Consider the following 18,585-nt stretch of genomic DNA (forward strand, 5'->3'; position numbering starts at 1 on the left):
TTCATCAGATCAGCACCTAAAGTTTAGGAATGAAATAAATACGACCAGCAATCAATCACGTGTTTAAAACCCACCAATCAACACAGATTGATCAAGATATAAAAACTAAATTATCATATAAAATAAAGTATCATATTATCTCAAAAGTGATTTAAGTTTTAAAAGGCAACCTAGAGGTGCTAAATCATTTAGACGAGACCAGTTTACAGCATTAAAATGCAATATCCAAAACAGTTCTCATTTTTGTAAAAATAATGACCAAGCTCCTCCTCTATTATTCAGGACCACCTGTTCAAGCACAAGAAATTTAAACCCAGTGAATATTGCCAGTCTTTTTAACACCCACTTCATAAACTCAGTGGCATCTTTAATCAAACATCAAACCTCTCCCTCCTGCCTATCCACCCCAATAACACTATTACAAAATAATTCTTCATAAATTAAACCCCAGCTCCACTGTACCTGACAATCTTCCTGCAGAATATGTAAAACTATCAGCTCTATGGCATATCCACTGTCCATACTCATTAACTGCTCTTAGTCATATGTACCATTGCTATAGAAAAAAAGTTACATCCTGTAACAACATAAAGGGGGAAGCTGCACACAATTTAGTAACTTCCACCCTATTGCCATCCAGTCTTCTTATCTAAAACTCTTGAAAAATGCATTTAATCTCAACTCAACCAATGCCTCACTCAAAATCTCCTCTTGTGCCTTTCCCAGCATGACTTTTGCCCCCATAATAGCACAACAACTGCCCTCCTGCATTGTACTAATACTTTTAATCCGCATTGAAATGAAGGTATACTAGTATGTACCTCTCTTTCTCAATGTCTCTAGGGCCTTTGGCATGGCCTCTCACCCCATATCACTACAAAAACTCACAAACCTTGGATATGATTAAACTTCTACTGCTTGCATCCTCAACTATCTTGGCAACAGATTTCAAGCAGTAAGATGGCACACAGATGTCTCTTTATTTCTCACAGTTTATACAAGGAGTTCTTCAAGGCCCCATCCTTGTCCTCATACTATTCAACATCTTCATTAATAATCTCTTAGAGGCCTCAATATCAGCAGCAAAGGTCCAGTACTCCGAGGACTCCCCCCCCCCCCCTCATCTGCAGTGCCCAAAACCTAGACAACCTGCAGAAAATCACCAGAGAATCCTTCTAATTTATAGAAGCCTAGCTAACTGAATCTCATTTTTTTCTCAACTTCTTCCCTACCCCCCCCCAAATAGTAAAATTATCCTCTTTACCACACAAAACCTCTTGCCTCAGAAACCCTTTTTCAACACTGTCTCATCACGCAGCACCAATATAGAAATTGTCCCACTTATTAAATTACAAGGCATATCTATTGATGATAACCTAAAATTTGACTACCACATGCAACATAATATAAAAAAAACTCACCAAAATTGCATTCATTATAAAGAGTTAAACAATTCCTCATGGACCAAATCAAAAAATACTAAACCCCCAAATACATTACTTCTCCCAAACCCCCTCTATCAGGCCCCAATTTCCACTAACTTACAAATCTCCAAATAACAAAGATTAAGCAATGCTACTACGAAGTAGCAACATTTATAGCAAACCATACACATAAAATACACCACTGACTAGCACTTGAGGAAATAAACTGGCTAGAATTATCCCACTTTCTATCACACTCCCAACTTGCTACAATGAAAAATCTTATATACATACCCAGAAATGATTCATCAATTCCAAGCCTAATCCAACAATACACTCCTAATAGACACCTAAGCTCTATGGGAAACCTACTCCTACTCATAACTAAGTCCAAAAATATAGCCTTTTCCTCAAATATCAAGATCTGGAATTCCTTATCTCTTTCTAAGACTGGAATACCACTACAAATATTTTATATCCCCTAAAATCATATTTCTTCAACCTCTGGCCCTGTCTTTGTACTACCCCCACATAAATTCCATGTTTTCCTTTCTACGACTCCACATTCTAATCTCATTCTATTTACATCCTCTTCCTGTCCTCTTTCTGTCTATCCCCTCATCACCTTCCTTCTATTTGTACCTCGATTTTTTCTCTCTTTTTCTTCCAAACATCCTGTTTTGGCACAAGTATCTTTATCTATTTATACAACTGCAGTTTACCCACCCTGTTTCTATTTTCATCCTCTGCCCTACTAAAAATTCTATATTATAATTTCATGTTCCACTCTAACATACTACTCTTACAAGGCCAACTTACAATATTGGCTACTTATTTTCCTTCTGTTCATAACCAATCTGAGCCAACCACATCTCATGTCAATCATATTCTAACACATCTTACTGGTTAAAAGAAAAACAGATGCTATCTCTTCATGTAAACTGTATTTGTAATAACTTGTATTAATGTGTCTTACAAGGTGCAATATGATTTTTATTTTATAATTCTGTTATTTACTAGTAACCTTCTCCTATGTATAATTTTTGTAAATATTAAAGTAATTTCAGTTTTCACTCCAGGGCTTCAGTGAAAAGGGGCTTTGTTTCCAGTCGGACTTTCCTGGTCAACCAATGCAATAAATAGATAAGATATGTGACCCCTTATTTAAATTATAGGTGCTACTATTATGCTGGTCATGTAGTCTGTTTTTTTTTTTTTTGTAAACTAGGCAGCTTCAAAACTAAAGTGTAAAAAAGGGGATTCAGAAAATTGACAAATCAAGCCTAAAAATAGGACATACCTCCAAAAATAGATACATCATGTGCAGGGGTAAATCAGATCTGAGAATAGGAACAGATGAAAGGTCTGGAACCTGATTATAATAAAACCAACAGGAAACTTCACGATCATATAAACAATAGTGTTGACTGCATACATGAAAATGTAATATATTTAGCAGCTAGCTGGTAGCAGGGATAAAGCCCTGACTATGACCCAGGTGACCCCTGTTCTGCTGATGACACAGGTGCCTCCAGGAGTGCTATAGAGACTGTACGCATGCTGATTTCTCTGAGGAGGGAATGGAAACCCAGGTGACCCCTTTTCTATTAATGACACAGGTGCCTGCAGGAGTGCTATGGAGATTGCAGGCATGCTGATTCTTAGGGAGAGGGAATGGAAACGCAGGTGACCCCTGTTCTGCTAATGACAAAGGTACCTGCAGGAGTGCTATGGAGATTGTCAGTATGTTGATTCTTAGGGGGAGGGAATGGAAACCCAGGTGACCCCTGTTCTGCTAATGACACAGGTACCTTCAGGAGTGCTATGGAGATTATAGGTAAGTTGATTCTTAGGGGGAGAGGATGGAAACCCAGGTGACCCCTGTTTTGCTAATGACACAGGTACCTGTAGGAGTGTTATGGAGATTGTAGGTAAGTTGACTCTTAGGGGGAGGGAATGGAATGGGACCATCCTATCATTCAGGGTGGTGCCAGCTTTCTTCGGTAGGTACATGGACACCTGCACAGACAGGAAGGAGTATAATGGCCCCTGTGGTGAGGTAGGTTGCACAGTCCCAGTCCAAGAGAAGGAGCTACAAATTCAAAGATAAACATTCAAGCACACAAGCAACCCCTTTGGCTGCCTGGATAACTACCCCTACAATTGATGGGCGGCAGCCTTAAAGAGAAAGCATTAAAAAGAAAAAAAAGAAAAAAAAAGAAGAAAGTGATGTATATAGATCAGAAGTACACAGCCCATGAAAAACACCACTAAATTAAATGTAAAGGTCCCTTCAACATACATAAATAAAGCCAATAAAGTCTGTGACACATGAAAAACACAAAAAAAGTACTATAATTGAAGCATCAGACTTCAACACAGAGGGAAATACATCATATAAAAACAACCTAGTAAGCAAAACACTATACAAATAAGTCATAAAACGTAGATTTAAACTGAAGAGCTCATCTCATGTGAAACAATAAATTTTACACTGGAGAGAAAAATGCTTGCTCTGCAACAGCAAATAATTGCATAAGAAACTATGTGGAAAGCTTCATTGCAAATTCAGCTACTTCCAAAACTGTACTAAAATAAGACAGCGAGACCATAACAGAAAACAAGTTTAAGTCTTTCACAAACAATAGTGAGTGCTATGTTCTACCAAGCAGTGCTATCATGTCTCTGATTATAACCAGTTTGTGTCATTGTATCAAAGTGTTAAGTAATTCAGCTCTCTAGCTTTGGTATCCACATTATTTTTTTGGTATAATTTCTTGAACAAATACCTACTGGTTACTAACAGAGACTTGATCAAAATCCTGTGTCTACTATTACATTTGTTTTAGCAAAGGATTTTTTTCTTTGCTCTTTTGTATACAGCCTTCATCAGCCTCAACATCCACATCTCATCTGAAAATGAATAACATTTCAAGTACAGTAAGGAGCTTTGAGAAACCTAGATTCTTAACCCAACCGTGCTTCTACATCTTGAAGCTATCACACGCATGATTATCTGAATCATTGCATTACAAAGCATTCTACAAATCCATCTTTCTTTGCTTAATGCATGTAGGTATACAATAATTTTCCACAGATGTTAAGTGTGCATACAAATTCTGAAGTGACAGTTTTTAAATAGTTTTTTGCGTATTACACACGTTTAAACAGGTATGATACTTAAATGCATGTGTACATGATAATTTTAAAGCGACACATTCAATAAGAGTAATTACCAGATTGCCAGGGCAACTGAGCTATGATTTTTTTTTCCTTTTTTCATAGAAACAGGTGTCCTACCTTATGTAGAGCTGTTCAGCATGAAAACAGGAAGTTGTCTTCATTCAGCATCTTTGAAGACAGCCTGTGGAAAATTTGATGCAAGAGTTATTGGGATTCTGCTAGGTGCATAATGATTTCATCTGCTTTTCATAGTTTCTACATTCCATTCCTCCACCCCCTACATGTCTAATTTTTTTTGTCTCATCTAAGTTCTTTATACAGCTGTTCACTGCAGCACCAGAAAGTGTGTCGTTGCAGGAGCAATCACAATATTCTTTGTAAACAACTTTAGTCCTAGATAAAGGAGATAGAGTCCATGCCTTGCAAAAACTGCTGGTCCTTGTCTGGTAATATTTTTTAATGTAATGCTGTTCTTGCTAATATGACATAAATATTACAATTTCTGACAAAAGAAACCGTGTTAACAGTAAACAACTGCATAAAATAGTTTACTATAAACATGTCATTTTGCAAGGTATCACTGCAGGTGTTTTATCATGACAGCATATTGTCTGAGGTCTTCATGCAGTACACAGAAGATAGTTCATATACCTACTGAAAGTTAATTTATCTCCATTCAACTGTGTACTACAGAGGTCAGTGATTCAAATGGGAAATTATCACTGCTATGTAGCTTATACCTACTGAAATCAATAAAGAGCTACCACAAAATAAAGCAAATGAGGATTCTAGTGCTGTCATTCTGGGAACAATGCAGCCATTTTTAGCATTAAGTGTTTGTTTCACTGAACATACAATGTATATTTTCAAGCACTATAAAACATTCTCTTGCTTTTGAACCTTAGTTAATCTCTGTTCGCATGTGGTATCACTGCTGAGAATAACAGACACATTATTCTTTTTTTCTAAATAATTCATAAAATGTAACATATGAATTGAACCTTCAGGTATTCCAAAGTGATGAGTCATTTCACAGATGATAATCCAGATAAGTGCAAGCTGCAGAGCTAGGATTCACATGGCATAAGAAGTGGACACAAAGAAGCTAGTATGCACATTTAGATAACATTAAGAAATGGAAGTAGATGCCATCCTTTTCCATTCTATCACATCTCATCATATCATGGGAACTCATCTTTATTTTTTGTTTTTTCAATAGCTTGCAGTAAGTAAGAATACCTAAATTTATAGAGTAAACATTTACCACAAGAAAATAGTATTAAGGCATTAATGATTTTCCAACATAAAAATGTTTAAACTACATTAAAATTCTAGTTACTCAACCACAAGTAGTGTAATACAGTGCCCGAGGTATAGCCAAGTGCCCTACTGCCTCTGTGAGAAGAACAGCATGAGCAGGAACATAATCCATGTGAATACCTTACTGACAAGAAAGCATTTTTTTTTTTCCTACCTTTCTTATTGTAGTTATTACTGTCAGGTATAAAGTTTGGCTAACACCTTGACAAATGCCACAAAATTCCTGGATGAGTGACATGAAACATTTCAGTGCAGTTTTTTGTATTGTTATAGAAGGAAACAACAACGCAGGCAATCACAATTATTTCTTATTTATTTTAATTCAAATACATTTTATTTAGACATTTGGGTATCAATTGCTGATAAATCTCATAGCTGTAAGCAAGTTTTGGATCAGATCTGGACAGTCAGGCGTGAGACCCTTCATCCACGATAAAGAAAGGAGAGTATTGGCAGATAATGGTCAGTTTCTCAATGACCAAAAATATTTAAAAAAAATATTTTAGCAATGGTAAACTCTAAATGGAAGTTAGCAGCTTGATGTTTTTATATTATACAGCTATGCTGGAATCCAAAATTCTACAATGAGATGTACTTCTAATGACATTCAATGGATACTGTAGTAACAAATGCCATTTTAAGCCAAAATGGTGAGTAAACTGTAAGGGCATCTGATAAAAGTAACTTATAAACAGTCCAGCATAGATGAAAGACTTGCATTATCATCCAGTAAGCATTTATGACAAAATCATCAGTGTTTTGGATTTATTTATGAAAACAAGAATATGACAAAGCCATAAATGACACTAGTTTTTAAGTCATTTTATTTCCAGTGACCACAGGATAATTTTTATATTTTGAAAAAGTGACAGTCAACAATTTACACAACTGCAGCATTTCTAACACCCTTATAATAAGTACAACAGATCACTCTCATTTCAACTTGAACAATTTGTCTAGGAATGTTTTCTGCAAATTCTCCATTACATAAAAATTAAAGCAAAGCTGACAAAAATGGTTGGGAGGGCAACAATTCAATAAGGCAAACTATTTGCATACACACCTTCAAACCTGGAAAGGAAAGAAACTGAAAAAATAAACACTTATGATAGTCTCTGACAACCACCAAGTTGTAGATAATTTTGTTTAACTACTTAAGGTCAGATTCATAAAAGCCATATCCAACCACATAGGAGTTTGTGTCTCACAGAATAGTACACGAAGCCCTTTTTGATTCATAAACCCAGAAATGCAATGGATCATGTTTGTACCGCTGCTTGATCCTGCTCCATTCTGCAACAACCCACTGTCCCCTAATATTAAATACCCTAACCCCAATTGTCCTCCATTCACCATGGCAGCTCTAGTACACTCCCAGTTAGTCTCAGTGGCATAACCTAAGGGACTGTAATGGTGGCGCTTCAGAGATAAGCACAGTATGCACCCTCGCTGTGCATATGTCTTCCAGAAAAAAATCAGGAAAAAACTCCACTTCACAGAAAAAACTCCAGTCTTACAAATAAGTGCCCCATAGAACTGGCAAATACACTACCTCACACTATCATCCCCTACCCTACCCCCACAGTGTGGTACTGGCAAGCTTCCATCAGCAGGCACTGCCATGGCAGCCAATAGCCTCAATATCCGACTATGAGAATGACCCCAGTACCACCTGCATGCCTAGTGATACCACTAAATAATGCCACTATCTGCACAACATGTCCAAATTATCTAGTGTAGCTACTTGGCAAGGCAATCTGTATAGTATCAGCTGCCTTACTGAGTAACACAGTGCAACCGGTCATTCATATGCATACATTCACATGCACACATTCATACCAGCTACTCTTGTGTGTCTTTTAGGATACTGTGACTGGGACTCTGCACCCACAGTGGCTACCATAGCATATTTAAATGCATTATATGTCATTACAGCTGCATGTCCTGTGCACCTAATACCAGGGCCCATCTTTGCCATCAAGGATAAATCATATGAGCTCCATGGCACAGACAGCTAAGGCCACACTATTTCCCAGACATCCTGTGATCAAGTTGCAGCTTGGATGTTGGAGGGATGGGAGTGAGCAGTCAATCTTGGCTTACCCATCCTGGAAGGAGGACAGCAGCCTGGACTCTCTGCAGTATTAACAGCCCAGCAGGTTGCATGGTACCAGCAGTATGCCACTTGTTAGGACATTGTGCATGTGTAAAAGTGTGCATTCACCTCATGAGGGCAGCAGTTGTCGAGCTTGCAAGGCTGCTGCAGGGTGGTGTGTTAAGGCACACTTCCCTGCAGCAATATGATGCTGCAGTGGCATCCTCAGTCTCCTCTCTAGCCTCTGACATGGACTGGGTTGAGCTTAGGAGGCTAATGTGAGTATGACACTTCCAGTGAATGAGTAGAGGAGCAGGTGACAGTGGTTAAATCATATGAGATATGGATAAAACTTACCCAACTCACATCCATCTACTCCACAAAAAATAAAAAAATAAAAATTGAAATCCTTGAGTAAGATCCTTGAGTAATATAAATGATTATCCAGCAGCATACACAACTACTATCCTTTATAAGATAAGCAATGCCTTCAAATTTGAACACATTTTAGATTGCACAATTGAATAAAAATAGTCTGAAGTCATAAAATAATGCCAGAAAAGACTGTTAGCACAAAACCTCTTATTCTAGACTCTTTCTAAGTTTATAACAGCTGTTTAAAATTTGTCCCTATTTACTTTTTCATTGATGGTGTGTGGTTGGGAAGAGTACCAGTTTCCCAGGCTGTTTTCTGGGCTGCGAAGCAACCACAATTAATGGTCATTGCTGCTGTACAGAATATCATAGAATGTCCAGATCTGGCTTTTATTTTGGTTTGTACCTCATAAAATGTGTGGTTTTCTGGCAGGTCATTTAAGACTGAAGTCACTAAATATCATACATTGGAGTTTTAGGTTACCTACCCTTCAGAATAGCACATAATCTTTTATTCTAGCCTCTTTCTAAGTTTATATGAGCAATTAAAGTTTGTCCCTATGTTTTTTTTTCCAATTGGTGGTGTGCGGTTGGTAAGAGTAGCAGTTTCCTGGGCCGTTTGTGGGCTGGACACAGCTGCGAGTAATGGATCATTGCTGCACACGTGCATTTGTGGCTGGAACCAATTAACTTTTGAAGTTGTTGCAGTGCTCCTTGACTGCATACATCTCAACTGTAGAAAACAAGATGTCCACAGGGCTGAGAGACAAATCAGTTTAATAAAACATAAAATTTGTAAATGCTTTCACGGTCACCTGCTTCTTCAGACCACAATACATATTTACAATAAAAAACTTAAATATAATAGTTAAACCAATCACAGCTAAAAACATAGTCATATGATTCATTCGATGCAACAAGCCTCTCTTCTTATGTACTGGTTTTAAGAGGCAGCACTATTAAGACCAAGAGGCAAATTGGCTCTAAAATCTATTATCCACCTAAACTCTACATATTCTGTGCTAAACTATTAAACTGATTTGTCTCTCAGCCCTGTGGAATTCTTGTTTTCTACATTATTATATTTTTTTGCATTTGGTCCAGGTTCCACTGCATTTTTTGTATGGATACCTCCCAACTGTCCAGATTTTTTCAGAATGTCCAGATTTTGGCTGCTATTTTGGTCTATACCTCATAACATTTGTGGTTTTCTGGCAGGTCAGTTTGAAGTCACTAAATAATGGCATACATTTGATTTTCAGCTTGCATGTCCTTCAAGAACAGCATACTAGCACAAAACCTTTTATTCTAGCATCTGTCTCATTTTATAACAGCAATAATATTTGTCCCTATTTTGGATCTTTATCATATGGTAGTTGGTACAGAAGGTTAAGGCAGAGAGCTGCAGTTCCAATGGTATAGAGTTTTATTCCCTCAGCCTTCTGCACCCCCCCCCAATCATTTTGGCTTGGTACAGATTTTTTGAGCTAAGAGGTTGAGAGCCATGTTCGGGTATAGCAGTTACTGAGGCACCCATGACTAATGGCTAGGTGCTGCTTGTGCACAGTGTGGCATTAAAGGCCATGGGGGGGACTCATTGTTTGGAATTGGACTCCCACTGTATCTGTTGGATGCCCATGTTACTTTGGGTGTCCTATTTATAAAGTTTGGGAAATTGCTAGCAAGTTATGGAGTTGCACAGTAAATAAAGGCAGACATTTGAGCTTTCAAATGGGGGGGGGGGTGAGATACTGCCTCCTTAAATAGTAAGACTAGTCTAGCCAGCATTGGCCATGGTTGATGGCTAGTCCTGGGTTAAAGTATTTATCCTGTGTGGTTTAAAATAAGCTAGTTAGGTTGGACAGCTGGGGTAATGGTTATGATGTCTATCTCATAGACACAGAGTACATAGTTGTGAATTGCCCAGTTGTGTAAAAGGTGAGAGGAATGGCAGGGGTTTTCAGGGTTTGCAGGCTCTTTTCTGTTTTTGTGCAGAGTTCTTATTGTTGTCTTTCTTTTGCAGATGGTGAGAACATGTACTTTGAGGCAGTGATGTGGACGGCCATTATATCGTAAGCAGAGGAGCTATTTCGAGAGCTGCATCTGAGTGAATCTCTAGCAGCACAGGAACCAGTGTGGATGAGGTGAGGGCAGGTGCTGAAGAGCAAATTGGTGGTGTGGGGGATCTGGCATGGAAGTTGGCGCATAGTGCCACAATGGACATTTTGGCTGGTAAAGCTGTGCAAGATGAAGCTGCACATAATGATGCTCTGTTGGAGGTTCAGGCAGGTTTGTCTGCCTTGGTGTGGTTTCAGGATAGGCCAGGGTAGGCAGAATTAGGGAGCCACTCTAGCATGCTGGGAAACTGTAGTTGCAGTGATGAATCGGGAGATGTTTAGGGAGGTGGGGCAGTTGCAGAGGGATGTACTGAGTGGGGAGGGTAGCTTAAGGTTGTCGTTAGGGAGTTTGGGGTCATGCTTGGGTGGAGTTGATCTGCAACAAAAAGAGGTGGGTTACGAGTTTGGGATGCAGCTGAGGGATTGGCTAGCTAATCAGGCCTTGGGTCAGCCGAAACGGGGGGCCTGTTTGAATCCTCACATACTGCAGTCAGTTAAAGAAAAGATCTGGAAAGGCAAGTACTTAGATATCTTTGAATTAATTGATGCTGAAGGGGTGCAATGGCTTTTGAAATCAGAGATGACAAATAGAAAACACTTCTTAGTAGCTTTAGTGGCATTGGGGTAGAAAAGAGTGGATAAACTGCTAGCAAGGGCATGGGACAGCTGGATGTTAGGTTTCATGTACATGGTGGTTTGCTGGAAAAGGATAATGCCATGACATTAACACTCTTTGCTAACTTCCTCACAGTTTGGCAGATACAACGATTGTGGGTGAGTATTGCTTGGTTGTGGTATGAACAGTGATTCCATAAGTGAAAAGCAATGTATTAGTTACTGTGTTGGGAAGTTAGGCACCTTGACATTTGGTTAGCTACCATGATGGATAACTCTGTGGCCCCTAGTAGATGGGGTAAACTAGGAGGTGAAGTAAAGGGAATGTGGTCAATTCAGGTTCAATGTTGACTGATGAGAGAGCATTTTTCCCTTTGTTCCAGGGATTTCAAGGACTACATGGATGAGGTAATTTTTGAGTAAAGAGGTGGGGGAATGTCTTTTTGGGGGCAGAGAGGAAGATTGAGTGTCACATTCATGCCTTAAGGTCTGGGCATTGAGACAAATGCTCAGGCAATTTCATGATTTGGCAGTTGCAGGGGAGTTACTTAAGGGGTTTTCCATGGGGGGGTTTCCATTAAGTCAGAGGTTCAAGAAGATAGCTCAGTCTGTAACAATTTACATTCTGTATGGGGAAGGAGGACATTTTGAAAGCTTTTGGTGGAAAAGGAGTGGCATGCAGGCAGGCTATTAGGCCTATTTGATCGTCCTCCCTTTGTCAGTTTTAAGGTGTCACCACTGGGTTTAGTCCCTAAGAAGTCACCTGGTGAATTTCGGTTGATTCACAATTTGTCCTATCCTGAAGGGAACTTGATTACTGATTTTATTTCTGAGGAGCATGCAAAAGCTAGGTAGCTTCATTGGATGATGCACTGGAAGTCATTAGGGTGTTTATAGTTCCGTGGTTGGTGAAGGTGGATATCAAATCTGCTTTCCAGTTACTACTGATACTGGAGGAAGAGTGGCCTTTGTTGGGCATGATAGTCAAAAACAAGTTTTACTTTGACAAGGTTATTCCAATGGGGTGTTCAGTGGCCTGTGCATCTTTTGAGAAGTTTAGCACTGTACTCCACTGGATTTGGTAGCAAAGGGTGGGCACTCAGAAGGCTGTGGTCATTTGAAGGAGCAATGAAGGGCATGCAGGTGATTCTGGTGATGTGCAAGCTGGGTCTTCCATTGGTTATGCAAAAGTTGGAGGGCTCTGCCAAGGCATTGTGTTTTTTGGGATTGTTAGTGGATGTGGTGCAGGAGTTGTTTTGTTTACCACTTGAGAAGATAGAGCAGTTAAAGGGAAAGATTGCTTGTGTGAGGGGGCAAGGATAAGGTGTGGATTAGGTATATTATGGAGCTCCTAGGGCTAATGAATTTTGCTTGCTGGGCAGTTCATCCTAACTGTACATTTTTCAGGTCTGTAGCATTTTTTTTGAAGGGAGGGAGAAGCAAACACCATTTGGTGAGGACCGGTAAGCCTGTTCGTGCTGATCTAGCATTGTGGCTGTCCTTTTTGGATCAATATAGTGTTATATCATTTTGGCAGTTGGATTGGGTTGGTCAAGGTGAGTTGCATTTTTTTTTACAGCTGCAGCAAGGGGTATTGGTATGGGAGTATTATTTTAAAGGAGAATGGTTTGAATCTGAATAGCCAGACAACTGGAAGGAGGAATGGAAGAAGGATGTGGCCTTTTTGGAATTGATGCTTATTTGGGTGGCATCAGTAGTGTGGCATGAACGACTGCATGGTAGGAACATCATTTTCCATTCAGATAAAATTGCTGTGGTGCAGGCGTTAAAGTCAAAGAGAGCAAAATCCAGATTGCTTTGGATAGTATCACAAAAACTGGTTTTGCAGAATTTGTTGATAAACTTCTTTTACAGGTGAGCAGTTGGCAATTTCTAGGAACGAGATTGCTGACAGTTTGTCCTGCTTCCAATTTTGCAGGTTTCAGCAGTTAGCCCAAGAGGCAGTGGGTGAACTAGTTGTGTTTCCGGAGTGGCAGATTGGACTGAAATGATGAGACAGTTAGTGTACCAGTCTTGGATACTTTCTACAAGGAAGGCATATGTTAGGGCTTTACATAATTTCAATAAATTTGTTTTGCAGCTGCCTGAGGAAGAGGGAGTTTGGTCAGAGAAATTGTTATTGCAATATGTAGATCGGACTTTGGTGGAAGGGAAGGCTATTTTGTTGATTAAGGTGGATTTGGCTGCCATTAGCATATTCACACAGGTGGCGGGGTTGCAGAACTTGACAAAGTCTTGGACAATAACTCGTATGCTGAAGGGGTGGGGTAGAATTGCCAGTAGTAGGGTGAATAGGAGATTGCCCATGACGAGACAGGCTTTTAAGCCCTTGTTGTGGGGTTTACAGTTATTGAATGGTGACTCAGCAGATTATAATTTGCTGGATGCATTATTTAGGGTGTCAGAGTTGTTGGGGTTACTGATTTGGCAGGATGCAACTGTATTTTCTGTGTCAGTAGAGATATGGATGCATAGATCTAAGATGGAACAAATGGGGAGGGGCATGCAGATTGTTTTGGCAAAAGATAGAGATGGACTGATGTGCTTGGTGGGGGTGGGCAAGGAGGTTACAACTGTCTCATGCTAGGAGTCCACATGACTTGGTTTTTCAGTCAAAAGGTGGTAAGGTGATAACAGGAAATGTGTTTGTGTGCATGATGCAAAGGGCTTTTCAGTGTTTTGGTTTTCCAAGAGATTTTCTACTCACTCATTTCTCATTGGAAGGGCTTCTGAACTGTTGAGAGAAGGTAGGTCAGTGGAGGTTTTCAAGAGGGTAGTTAGTTGGTCTTCAAATGCCTTTTTGTCTTATATTACTTAATTGATTAGTGTGGTTGTGACTAATACTTTTAATCCTATATTTACTGGGTGATAAAATGGGCTAGAGTTTGACCAGATGGTGAGCTGGATTTACACTGTATTGGGTGGAGAGTCATATGACATGGTATCAGAGGCCTCAGATGGTGTCAACTTCTGGACAAATGTGCCAACATATAGTCATGGATTGAGATTCCATGAGCGTTTTTGATTAATTTGGCAGGTAATGACTTTGGAGTAATTCTAAAAAGGCAGTTGGTATTTAAGATATTGCATGATTTAGCTACTTTAAAGAGGACATTTCTGGGAATGAGTAGTGTATGGTTGAAATAGTACCATGTTTATTTTGGAGGAACGCCAGTACTTTTATAGGAAATGAACAGTACCGTCAGTTTGTTGATTTTAGGTTGTCACGTCTTTAGGGAATTTGAGCATTCCTACAATAGATCATGGGCACTTTGATGATAAGGACCCAGTTTGTTTAGGGAGGATGGGTTGCACCTGAATGAGTTATGGATTTATTTAATCTATACATGGCTTTGTTTTTGGAAAGATTGGGCAAAGTGTTGCAGTAGGATAGAGGGAACAGCCTGGATTGGCAGGATTGTCCGTCTTCTGTTCTCCCTCTGGTGTTGGGTGTTGGATTGCAAGGAGGTGGTTTGGAATGGAAGTGAGCGATGGTACACTGCTTCTTATAAGTGATATTGAGTGGTTGAGGTAAAGCTACTTATTTTAGTGAGTGGGATACTCTGCCCTGTTAACTGTTACGGAGATGTTTATCCTGCAATTAATAAATCTGAGAATGCTGTTCAATAAAGTTGAGACTAAGAAAAGTTTTAATAAAGGCCATGACATGCTTTTGTAGTGTGGTATAAGCTATATGAAGGGGATTGGGACAAGTGTGCAAAATGGAGAATGCTGGTGGCCTAATGGTTAAGGTGTTTACCTTACAAACACAAGGTGCAGGGTTCGAGTCTCCCAAGGGATAATTGGCTAGGCTTGAAATGGCTTGCAAGGGCATTTAGCCTAGTACTAACCTATGCTTGCGGACATTTTAAATAGGAAGTTCACAGCATGGCATTACTTTGTGCTAACAAAATATTTAGTTGATGAAGTAATATGATTCATGATTATTTACCACAGACATTTGTTAAAAAAACCTCAGCAATGAATGTGTCACAAACACACTCTCTCTCTCTCTCTCTCTCTTTTTCTCTCTGGAATGTGATGGAACACTGAATGTTTAAGACTCAAAATGAGAAACTGTTCCTCATAATAAGGTACATTTGTGAGTTACAGTTGTCACATATCTAGAAAATGCTGGCAGAAATTTATTTTGGCAGTGGCACTTGGCAGTAGGTTAGGAATCATCTTTACTCTTGTCTTAAGACAAGGTTAAGTGGCCTAAAAAAACTTCAATAAAAGAGCAGGTCTAAACTGTTCAAGTATATTTATAATGTGTATAACTGATGTACTCTAAGGACTATATATATTTTCAGGTGAACACAGTGGAGGAATGGATGGATGGATGGATGGATGGATGGATGGATGGATGGATGGATGGACAATCACAAATGAATGTTTCAACATTTTAAGCTACATCTCATTATCACCTTGATCTACCAAATAGCAGAAGTCATGTGAAATTTATGGAGCATACCTTAAAATGGTTTTACAAATGTTTTTACTAGAATGTTAAACCAGTTTTTAAGGTGATGTCCTACTCGTAAATTGGGAAAAATAATTGTGATTGCTCTGATTTTACAGAGGTTTGTACTGGATCACATAACTAAGGCATACAAGGTATATTCCGGCTAGAATTTGTTAAGTTTTTATGATATATATTATACTTGTATTGGAATTACATTGCATACCTGCTTATAAGACTGATAAGGTATATGTACCACAGTTATCTGTTCTTTCCTGTGTGGTATTTTTATATTAACATTCCCAGGGCTACCCTTTGGGGATAAAGTAGGTGATAAAATTTCTGGGTGGTAATTCTTAGATGAAGGTTAGAAGAATTTATGTGGTATGTACGTTTAATATGGTTATACAGATGTTCATGTTGCACTAAGAAATAAGTATTGAACAGGGTTTTAATATTCTAAAAATGTGTCAAGTTTTCAGAATTTTTATTATGTATGTGGTAAGTTTAAAAAGTATTTATTTCAATAGGTTTATAAATTGTCTTGACAAAGGATATTTAATAAGGGGTGTTTTCTTTGCAGTATTCATTATAGCTACTATTTTTATGTTTTGTTTAGGCTTACTGCAGAGGGGAGTTTAGATTAACACTGCATATCAAAATGATTTTGAGACTGGATCTTCATGAATTCCAGATTGCTTGCATACAGTAGGAATGATACAATGATACACAGGAAGTGCATGTAGATGAGTTGTTTTGTAACAGGTGATATCTGAAATTATGAACATGGAACTGAGTTCATTGATGTTTACTGCACCACTATATTACTAATATCTTGATCGGGATAGAGGTCGACATGTTACAAGAAATAAAAGTGATGTGGAAGTGCTGTTTCCTTATAATTTCCATAGTTCTTTCCCTGGCTAGGTTATGAGTCAAACAAGAACTGCTGAGTATACTTTTGTGAAGAATATGGGTAAACACAGAGGGCAAAGGTGGGCGGTTGGAATGATAGGTATTCTAAAGAATATAAACCTTTGTGATATAACTAGGTTTTGTAGGTCACACTTCTAATGCAATATAGACAGCTTATGTAAATGTTTTTAAATATGTTCATGCTGATTGTGTTTTGTTTCTGTGCTGATCAATAAAGTTTCTGGGGGGTGTATTGATAAATGCATAAATAAAAACAAGGACTATTGATAATATTCAATATTTGACTAAAGATATTAAAATCATGGATATTAAACAATAAATTAAAAACTTAGGCATGAAAGATAACACTCCTGCTGAGTAAGACAGGTTGCTGCAAAAGGTTTTCTTAATCTTGTTTACTAGTGTTACCCAAAAACAAACAGCCCCTCATTCATGAAATATTGTTACAATCACCATTTTAAAATAAAATGGAGACCCTAAAGATTATAATTTGTGAAGTTCTAGATCCCTATTAAATGTTTATCATAGATTTCTACCCAGCTCAAAAGACGAAACTTTGGTGACAATGCAATAGTTTGTTTCAAAAGCTATCTTAAAAATTAAACATTCTAAGTATACAACAACAAAAACAAAAACAACAACAGAATCTACTCATATGTTTCCAGTATTAATACAGGTGTTCCCCAAGGCTCAATCCTTGGACCATTGTATTCATCACCATGTATCAATGACCAACGGACCTTCCACACCTTAATATTGCTATGTATGCAGATAATACACTTCTGCTGGACACATATAAAACACATCAAGTCACGTCAGACAGACATGCAATCCCAATTGTTTGGGCTCTCTACATGGCTACAACAGTACAGACTATTAATGAATGCACCCAAGACTATGAGGAAGCTCCCAGCTCTACCACTACTAATAATTAAAGACACTAGACCCACATCTTAATCTCAGCAATCACACTTAGAAAATGACTAGCAAAGTTCTTTCACAATTAAAACTATGTCCTAGAATATCCCAGTTATTATGCCCAACTACCCGGAAATCTTTTGCCAAAAATATTCTCTTTCTTAAACTTGAATATGCTCTAACACTACTCAGCACACACTCCTACAACTGCCAAAATCGATGGTCTGCATGGATAAAAATCTATAAATTTGATCTCGTCATGGACCAAAGAAACCACCACTGTGATGTACTTCATGAGCTACATCAGCTCCCAATTCCCAATAGAGCCACTCTTCTTCTGGGAACTCTAATCTTTAAAAGTTCTTAACTCATTCCCTCCAGAATAGCTCTTTTGAGTGTGTACCTATAACTCCCAGTGGGCGTGGCTTCAGCCTTTAAAAAATGAAGTTATCACCTTACAGTTCTAACAAATAGTCATTGACAGAGGTCAAATATCAATACAGTTGTGTTTGCCATCATGTATGCTTCAAGATAAAATATTCTGATACCTTGTATGTAGCATGGTTTTGAAATTATTAATGCAAATATGAACAAGCATTATTTGACACCTAGAGGCGCAGTAGGAGGTAACTGCAGATGCACCTGGAGACATCACTCAGATGTAATGAGTTAAAACAGGATACTGCTGCCTCTCAAAAGGAAATTACCTCTGACAGACCAAAACTATTCCCTTAAGTACAACCAAGAAAACACTATTTCTCTTTCAAATCCTAGATTCAAACTAGCCACAGGCCAAAAAGTCTTCTCAGGAGCAGGACCTACACTTTGTAATGTACTGCTCAAGCTCTTAAAGCAAAAAGTCTGGACAAAGCCATAAATAATGGTGGAGCAAAGGCCCAAAAATAGGGACAGTTTTCAACTATTGCTCTTACAAACCTAGAAAGTTGATAGAATAACAAGTTTTGCATTAGTGTGAATTTTCTGAAAGGTATGAAGTCTGAAACTCAAATGTCTGTCATTATTTTCTGACTTCAGTCTTTAACAGTTTGCCACTGATTTGCCAGAAAAAACACAATTTAATGAAAAACAGACCAAAACTATGAGGCAAAAACCTGAACA

At 38.5% G+C, this 18,585-nt stretch overlaps 1 protein-coding gene across 11 annotated transcripts in view; it reads right to left on the reverse strand.

Moving 5' to 3' along the window:
- Nucleotides 1–18,585, reverse strand: part of LOC122806731 (plasma membrane calcium-transporting ATPase 2) — a 2,851,771-nt gene that overhangs the window by 2,330,790 nt on the left and 502,396 nt on the right. For 10 of the 11 annotated variants that reach the window (XM_044077397.1, XM_044077394.1, XM_044077391.1 and 7 more), the window contains exon 2: nt 4,725–4,788. The gene's annotated coding sequence lies outside the window, so the exon portion shown is untranslated. Of the gene's footprint in view, nt 1–4,660; nt 4,678–4,724; nt 4,789–18,585 lie in introns of those variants that run through there. The other variant, XM_044077390.1, reaches the window with a different exon arrangement.

This window comes from Protopterus annectens, chromosome 7.part0, assembly GCF_019279795.1.
Source record: "Protopterus annectens isolate FY-2018-M chromosome 7.part0, PAN1.0, whole genome shotgun sequence".
Taxonomy (NCBI): domain Eukaryota; kingdom Metazoa; phylum Chordata; order Ceratodontiformes; family Protopteridae; genus Protopterus; species Protopterus annectens.